General features: G+C 38.7%; 1 long non-coding RNA gene across 1 annotated transcript; it reads left to right on the forward strand.

Annotated features, from left to right (window-relative positions):
• Positions 1–1493: 1493 nt before the first annotated feature.
• LOC123049260 (uncharacterized) lies at positions 1494–1928 on the forward strand. Its single transcript, XR_006423525.1, has 3 exons — positions 1494–1554; positions 1626–1705; positions 1788–1928. It is a non-coding gene; the product is annotated as an uncharacterized lncRNA (long non-coding RNA).
• The last annotated feature ends 7925 nt before the right edge of the window (positions 1929–9853 follow it).

Raw genomic sequence — 9853 nt, forward strand, 5'->3', positions numbered from 1 at the left:
TGGGAGTGGTGCGCCATTACTAGTTCAACACCATTAGTAGTTTAAAAAATAAAATAAAAAAAATTTGAAACATAATTACTAATGGCGCACTGTGGGTGTGGTGCGCCATTACTAGTTTTGAAAAAAAAATTACTAATGGCGCACCGTGCATGTGGTGCGCCATTAGTATTTACACACTAATGGCGCACCACATGCACAGTGCGCCATTAGTGTCCATATTGGCTATAGCTGTTTTTGTAGTAGTGTTGGTTGAATATATGGTCATATTCTTGCTGTTTTTGTTCTACATATGCTCATATGTGTGCTGTTTTGGTTGAATATATTGTCATATGCTTGCTGTTTCTTTGTAGGTACGGACTTTGAAGCCAAATATTTCCATGTCCGTTGTTGTGCACACATTATCAACTTGGTGGTGCAAGATGGGACAACCATCATGACCCCTTTGATAGAGAATTTGAGAGAGACGGTTAAGTATTTCAAGAAGTCACCGAGTCGCCTCCACAAGTTTGTTGAGACTTGCAAAATATTGGGTGTTAAGGTTGGCGACCATTTGCATCTTGATTGTGTCACACGGTGGAGTTCAACATACAAGATGCTTGATACAACCTGCTCGTATAGGGAAGCCTTGTCCTCTTATGTAGCTTCAAATGCCAACTATCAATGGGAGCCGGAAAAAGAAGAATGGGACAAGTTTGAAGTTATTAAGCCATTGCTCCTCTCTTTATCTCGTGTGACCACTGCGTTTTCAGGGCAATTATATCCCACCTCCAACATATTCTACCCTCATATTGTGAGCATCAAGATTGCTTTGAGAAAATCCATGTCTCGTGATGATGAATGCTACAACAAAATGGGTGATGCAATGATGGATAAATTTGACAAGTATTGGGATGAGCCGAACAATGTCATGGTGCTTGCTACCATCTTGGACCCAAGGTACAAGATGAGGTATATTGAGTGGGATTATCACCAAATGTATGATGTGGGGAAAGCAAATACCGAGAAGAATATTGTGCGTGGAGAGTTGGACACATTGTATGAGAAGTTTGTTGCAAAAAATAAGCAAGCTGAAGAAAGAGCTAGTGGATCATCCGCCAAGAACAATTGCAACACAAGTACCTCGATGCCACTTATGGATTGTGAGTTTCAGTCCTTCTTATCAGCCACTTCATCAACACCATCAAAAAGTGAGCTTAGAAACTATCTAGATGACTTGAATGAGGCAATGGATCCTATGTTCAATCTTCTTTATTGGTGGAGGGTGAATGCACCTAGATACCCCGTATTGGCAATGATGGCAAAGAGGTTCTTGACTGTCCTGGCTACCTCCGTGTCTTCGGAATCAACTTTCAGCACGGGTGGAAGAGTTTTAGGTATGTCTACTTGTTACATTGGATGTTAGCTTGTCAACTTGTCATCCTATGCTTGAACTTAGATATGTCTACTTGTGTGGTTTTAGATGACTACAGGAATTCTTTGAAACCAGAAATGGCGGAAGCCTTGGTGTGCGGTGCTAGTTATATCAAAGGTTCTCACAAGGACTTCAATGTGGTGGTATGATTCCTATCTTTTTCTTCTATGATTTCTGTCTATTTCTTGTATGTGGCTAACTTACAAATAATTAGGAGAGGGATGAAGATGAGGAGGACGATGTTGAGAATATCAAGTTGCCCAAGATTGTTGATGTGGGGGGTGACAACAATTGGTAACTAATGTTTTTACATGTCTCAGTTTTCCTATCTTGACATATTGAGAATATCAAGTTTACAAATCTGTGTTACATGTAGATATTCGCCATGTGGGTGTTGCTCTTGCTATTTTGAAGATGGATGTCTACATGATCTTCTCATGTGGATTGTTGAGGTCAACGTGATCATCTCGTGCCATTTCTTTTGTTGTGATGAACTTCGAATTATGTGTGCTGTTGTGGTGAACTATGGACCTTGAATGATGTTGTGATGAACCATGCACTTTCAACAATGTTGCTGTGAACTTGTGATGAACTATGAACTTTGTATTATGTGGTTTTCACTAGTCATTGTTTGGCTGTCAACATTTTCTCAGTTTTATGTCAAAGTGGTAAGTGTTATGCTATGCAAAATTTCCTTGTTTGGCTGTCAATATTTCATGTTTTCCTGTGTAAAGTTCAATTGAAGTGCTATCCAAAATTCAATAGAAATGATGCCCAATTCTTTCTCTCATATGTGTTCCATTGTTACAATTTTTGTAGAAGAATTCATATAAGAACATTATTTTTCATTACTATGACCATTTCTTAAAACAATAGACTGCTGGATTGTTCATTTTTAGTAATATAAACTGTTTGTTTTCCAAAATATAGGTTTAATTGCCGCAAAAAATCAAGTATATGCACTATCTACAGAGGTCTGTATTATTAAATGGTTATGGGAGAAACTGGCTTACGAGCCGGCTCGGTCTGAGCCGAGCCATAGCCAAAGCGAGCTGAGCCGGTTGAAGTAGGCTCGTTGGCTGAGCGAGCCGAGCCGAGCCGAGCCGCTCTAGAGGGAGCCAAAGCCAGGCTCGGATCAAGCTCGGCTCGGCTCGGCTCGTGTCCAGCCCTAGGAACAAGAATCAACTTACATAGGAAGGTAAAACAAGCATAACTTCAAGATTTTCAACACATAGAGAGGAAACTTGATATTATTGCAACTCCTACAAGCATATATTCCTCCCTCATAATAATTTTCAGTAGCATCATGAATGAACTCAACAATATAACCATCACATAAATCATTCCTTTCATGACCCACAAGCATGGAAAATTTATTACTCTCCACATAAGCAAATTTCTTCTCATGAATAGTAGTGGGAGCAAACTCAACAAAATAACTATCATGTGAGGCATAATCCAATTGAAAATTAAAATCAAGATGACAAGTTTCATGGTTACCATTATTCTTTATAGCATACATGTCATCACAATAATCATCATAGATAGGAGGCATGCTATCATCAAGATAAATATTCTCATCAAAACTTGGGGGACTAAAAATATCATCTTCATCAAACATAGCATCCCCAAGCTTGTGGCTTTGCATGTCATTAGCATCATGGATATTCAAGGAATTCATACTAACAACATTGCAATCATGCTCATCATTCAAATATTTAGTGCCAAACATTTTAATGCATTCTTCTTCTAACACTTGAGCACAATTTTCCTTTCCATCATTTTCGCGAAAGATATTTAAAAGATGAAGCATATGAGGCACCCTCAATTCCATTTTTTTGTAGTTTTCTTTTATAAACTAAACTAGGGATAAAACAAGAAACTAAAAGGTTTGATCGCAAGATCTAAAGATACACCTTCAAGCACTCACCTCCCTGGAAACGGCGCCAGAAAAGAGCTTGATGTGTACTACACAACCTTCTTCTTGTAGACGTTGTTGGTTCTCCAAGTGCAGAGGTTTGTAGGACTGTAGCAAATTTCCATCAAGTGGATGACCTACGGTTTATCAATCCGTGGGAGGCATAGGATGAAGATGGTCTCTCTCAAACAACCCTACAACCAAATAACAAAGAGTCTCTTGTGTCCCCAACACACCCAATACAATGGTAAATTGTATAGGTGCACTAGTTCGGTGAAGAGATGGTGATACAAGTGCAATATGGATGGTAGATATAGGTTTTTGTAATCTGAAAATATAAAAACAGCAAGGTAGCAAGTGGCAAAAGTGAGCGTAAACGGTATTGCAATGCTAGGAAACAAGGCCTAGGGTTCATACTTTCACTAGTGCATGTTCTCTCAACAATAATAACATAATTAGATCATATAACAATCCCTCAACATGCAACAAAGAGTCACTCCAAAGTCACTAATAGCGGAGAAAAAACGAAGAGATTATTGTACGGTACGAAACCACCTCAAAGTTATCCTTTCTGATCGATCTATTCAAGAGTCCGTAGTAAAATAACACGAAGCTATTCTTTCCGTTCGATCTATCCTAGAGTTCGTAAGAGAATAACACCTTAAGACACACATCAACCAAAACCCTAATATCACCTAGATAGTCCAATGTCACCACAAGTATCCGTGGGTATGATTATACGATATGCATCACACAATCTCAGATTCATCTATTCAAACCACACAAAGTACTTCAAAGAGTGCCCCAAAGTTTCTACCGGAGAGTCAAGATGAAAACGTGTGCCAACCCCTATGCATAAGTTCACAAGGTCACTGAACCCGCAAGTTGATCACCAAAACATACATCAACTAGATCACGTGAATATCCCATTGTCACCACAGATAAGCACATGCAAGACATACATCAAGTGTTCTCAAATCCTTAAAGACTCAATCCGATAAGATAACTTCGAAGGGAAAACTCAATCCATTACAAGAGAGTAGAGGGGGAGAAACATCATAAGATCCAACTATAATAGCAAAGCTCGCGATACATCAAGATCGCGCCATATCAAGAACACGAGAGAGAGAGAGAGATCAAACACATAGCTACTGGTACATACCCTCAGCCCCGAGGGTGAACTACTCCCTCCTCCTCATGGAGAGCGCCGGGATGATGAAGATGGCCACCGGTAATGATTCCCCCCTCCGGCAGGGTGCCGGAATAGGGTCCCGATTGGTTTTTGGTGGCTACAGAGGCTTGCGGCGGCGGAACTCCCAATCTAGGTTATTTTCTGGAGGTTTAGGGATTTATAAGAGAGGTTGGCGTCGAGAACAAGTCAGGGGGCCCCACAGAGAATCCACGAGGCACAGGGGCGCGCCCTCCACCCTCGTGGGGCCCATGGGACTCCCCTCCGGTAACTCTTCGTTCCAGTATTTTTTATATTTTCCAGAAAAACTCTCCGTTGATTTTCAGCGCATTCCGAGAACTTTTATTTCTGCACAAAAACAACACCACGGTAGTTCTCCTGAAAACAACGTCAGTCCGGGTTAGTTCTAACCAAATCATACCAAAATCATGTAAAAATATTATAAACATGGCATGAATACATCAAAAATTATAGATACGTTGGAGACGTATCAACATCCCCAAGCTTAATTCCTGCTCGTCCTTGAGTAGATAAATGATAAAAATAGAATTTTTGATGTGGAATGCTACTTAACATATTTATCAATGTAATTTTATTTATTGTGGCATGAATGTTCAGATGTGAAAGATTCAAGACAAAAGTTTAATATTGACATAAAAATAATAATACTTCAAGCATACAAATAAAGCAATCATGTCTTCTCAAAATAACATGGCCAAAGAAAGTTATCCCTACAAAATCATATAGTCTGGCTATGGTCTATCTTCATCACACAAAATATTCAAATCATGCACAACCCCGATGACAAGCCAAGCAATTGTTTCATCCTTTAGTATTCTCAAACTTTTTCAACTTTCACGCAATACATGAGTGTGAGCCATGGACATTGCACTATAGGTGGAATAGAGTGGTGGTTGTGGAGAAGACAAAAAGGAGGAAGATGGTCTCACATCAACTAGGCGTATTAATGGGCTATGGAGATGCCCATCAATAGATATCAATGTGAGTGAGTAGGGATTGCCATGCAACGGATGCACTAGAGCTATAAATGTATGAAAGCTCAACAAAAGAAACTAAGTGGGTGTGCATCCAACTTGCTTGCTCGTGAAGACCTAGGGCATTTATAGGAAGCCCATCGTTGGAATATACAAGCCAAGTTCTATAATGAAAATTCCCACTAGTATATGGTAATGACAAAACAAGAGACTCTCTATCATGAAGATCATGGTGCTACTTTGAAGCACCAGTGCGGAAAAAGGATAGTAGCATTGTCCCTTCACTCCTTTTCTCTCTTTTTTTGGTCTGGCTTCTTTGGCCTCTGTTTTTTTTCATTAGCTTCTTTGGCCTTTCTCTTTTTTCCTCACACGGGACAATGCTCTAATAATGATGATCATCACACTTCTATTTATTTACAACTCAAGAATTACAACTCGATACTTAGAACAAAATATGACTCTATATGAATGCCTCCGGCGGTGTACCGGGATGTGCAATGAATTAAGAGTGACATGTATGAAAGAATTATGAAGGTGGCTTTGCCACAAATACGATGTCAACTACATGATCATGCAAAGCAATATGAGAATGATGGAGCGTGTCATAATAAATGGAACGGTGGAAAGTTGCATGGCGATATATCTCGGAATGGCTATGGAAATGCCATAATAGGTAGGTATGGTGGCTGTTTTGAGGAAGGATATGTGGTGGGTTTATGGTAACGGCAAAAGTTTGCGCGGTACTAGAGAGGCTAGCAATGGCGGAAAGGTGAGAGTGCGTATAATCCATGGACTCAACATTAGTCATAAAAAACTCATATACTTATTGCAAAAATCTATTAGTCATCGAAACAAAGTACTACGCGCATGCTCCTAGGGGGATTGATTGGGACCATCGCTCATCCCCGACCACCACTCATAAGGAAGACATTTAAAAAATATCTGATGCTCCAACTTCGTTACATAACGATTCACCATACGTGCATGCTACGGGACTCACAAACCTTAACACAAGTATTTATAAAATTCACAACTACTCACTAGCATGACTCTAAAATCACCATCTTCATATCTCAAAACAATCATAAGGAATCAAACTTCTCTTAGTATTCAATGCACTTATTATGAAAGTTTTTATAATATCCCTCTTGGATGCCTATCATATTAGGACTAAATTCATAACCTAAGAAAATTACCATGCTGTTTAAGACTCTCAAAATAATATAAGTGAAGCATGAGAGTTCATCAATTTCTTCAAAATAAAACCATCGTCGTGTCCTAAAAAGTTATAAGTGAAGCACTAGAGCCAATGACAAACTACTCCAAAAGATATAAGTGAAGATCAATGAGTAGTTGAATAATTATGTAACTATGTGAAGACTCTCTAACATTTAAGAATTTCAGATCTTGGGTTTTTTTTCAAACAGCAAGCAAAACAAAATAAAATAAAATGACGCTCCAAGCAAAACACATATCATGTGGTGAATAAAAATATAGCTCCAAGTAAGGTTACCGATGAACAAAGACGAAAGAGGGGATGCCATCCGGGGCATCCCCAAGCTTAGGCTCTTGGTTGTCCTTGAATATTACCTTGGGGTGCCTTGGGCATCCCCAAGCTTGGGCTCTTGCCACTCCTTATTCCATAGTCCATCGAATCTTTACCCAAAACTTGAAAACTTCACAACACAAAACTTAACAGAAAACTCGTAAGCTCCGTTAGTATAAGAAAATAAATCACCACTTAGTTACTGTTGCGAACTCATTATAAATTCATATTGGTGTAATATCTACTCTATTCCAACTTCTCTATGGTTCATACCCTCCGATACTACTCATAGACTCATCAAAATAAGCAAACAACACATAGAAAACAGAATCTGTCAAAAACAGAACAGTCTATAGTAATCTGGTAACTTTCCATACTTCTGTAACTCCAAAAATTCTATCAAATTAGGAAGACCTAAGAAATTTTTTGTACCAATCCATAGCAAAAAGAATCAGATCAAAATCACGTTTCTGTGAATTATCAAAACTAATTTACTGGGCGCAAAAGTTTCTGATTTTCAGCAGGATCAACACAACTATCACCGTAAGCTATCCTAAAGGTCTTACTTGGCACTTTATTGAAACAAAAGCAATAAACATGATTACTACAGTAGCATAATCATGTGAACACACAAAAACAGTAAAGGTAAATATTGGGTTGTCTCCCAACAAGCGCTTTTCTTTATTGCCTTTTTAGCTAGGCATGATGATTTCAATGGTGCTCACATAAAAGATAAGAATTGAAACATAAACAGAGCATCATGAAGCATATGACAAGCACATTTAAGCCTAACCCAGTTCCTATGCATAGGGATTTTGTGAGCAAACAACTTATGGGAACAAGAATCAACTTGCATAGGAAGGTAAAACAAGCATAACTTCAAGATTTTCAACACATAGAGAGGAAACTTGATATTATTGCAACTCCTAGAAGCATATATTCCTCCCTCATAATAATTTTCAGTAGCATCATGAATGAATTCAACAATATAACCATCACATACACCATTCGTTGCATGACCCACAAGCATGGAAAATTTATTATTCTCCACATAAGCAAATTTCTTCTCATGAATAGTAGTGGTAGCAAACTCAACAAAATAACTATCATGTGAGGCATAATCCAATTGAAAATTAAAATCAAGATGACAAGTTTCATGGTTACCATTATTCTTTATAGCATACATGTCATCACAATAATCATCATAGATAGGAGGCATGCTATCATCAAGATAAATATTCTCATCAAAACTTGGGGGACTAAAAATATCATCTTCATCAAACATAGCATCCCAAAGCTTGTGGCTTTGCATGTCATTAGCATCATGGGTATTCAAGGAATTCATACTAACAACATTGCAATCATGCTCATCATTCAAATATTTAGTGCCAAACATTTAATGCATTCTTCTTCTAACACTTGAGCACAATTTTCCTTTCCATCATTTTCATGAAAGATATTAAAAAGATGAAGCATATGAGGCACCCTCAATTCCATTTTTTGTAGTTTTATTTTATAAACTAAACTAGTGATAAAACAAGAAACTAAAAGATTCGATTGCAAGATCTAAAGATATACCTTCAAGCACTCACCTCCCCGGCAACGGCGCCAGAAAAGAGCTTTATGTCTACTACACAACCTTCTTCTTGTAGACGTTGTTGGGCCTCCAAGGCAGAGGTTTGTAGGACAGTAGCAAATTTCCCTCAAGTGGATGACCTAAGGTTTATCAATCCGTGGGAGGCGTAGGATGAAGATGGTCTCTCTCAAACAACCCTGCAACCAAATAACAAAGAGTCTCTTGTGTCCCCAACACACCCAATACAATGGTAAATTGTATAGGTGCACTAGTTCGGTGAAGAGATGGTGATACAAGTGCATGGATGGTAGATATAGGTTTTTGTAATCTGAAAATATAAAAACAGCAAGGCAGCAAGTGGTAAAAGTGAGCGTAAACGGTATTGCAATGCTAGGAAACAAGGCCTAGGGTTCGTACTTTCACTAGTGCAAGTTCTCTCAACAATAATAACATAATTAGATCATATAACAATCCCTCAACATGCAACAAAGAGTCACTCCAAAGTCACTAATAGCGGAGAACAAACGAAGAGGTTATTGTAGGGTACGAAACCACCTCAAAGTTATCCTTTCTGATCGATCTATTCAAGAGTCCGTAGTAAAATAACACGAATCTATTCTTTCCGTTCGATCTATCCTAGAGTTCGTACTAGAATAACACCTTAAGACACACATCAACCAAAACCCTAATGTCACCTAGATACTCCAATGTCACCACAAGTATCCGTGGGTATGATTATACGATATGCATCACACAATCTCAGATTCATGTATTCAAACCACACAAAGTACTTCAAAGAGTGCCCCAAAGTTTCTACCGGAGAGTCAAGATGAAAACGTGTGCCAACCCCTATGCATAAGTTCACAAGGTCACTGAACCCGCAAGTTGATCACCAAAACATACATCAACTAGATCACGTGAATATCCCATTGTCACCACAGATAAGCACATGCAAGACATACATCAAGTGTTCTCAAATCCATAAAGACTCAATCCGATAAGATAACTTCGAAGGGAAAACTCAATCCATTACAAGAGAGTAGAGGGGGGAAACATCATAAGATCCAACTATAATAGCAAACCTCGTTATACATTAACATCGTGCGTGACAGGGGCACCTGCGTGGCACACGAATAGTGTGAGTGAACCGTGTCTGTTGCGTCATCCGACTTGTCTAATGTTCATAAATTTGGCGAAAAATGACGCGGGAGAGGGTCA

This window comes from Triticum aestivum, chromosome 2D (genome assembly GCF_018294505.1).
Source record: "Triticum aestivum cultivar Chinese Spring chromosome 2D, IWGSC CS RefSeq v2.1, whole genome shotgun sequence".
Classification (NCBI taxonomy): domain Eukaryota; kingdom Viridiplantae; phylum Streptophyta; class Magnoliopsida; order Poales; family Poaceae; genus Triticum; species Triticum aestivum.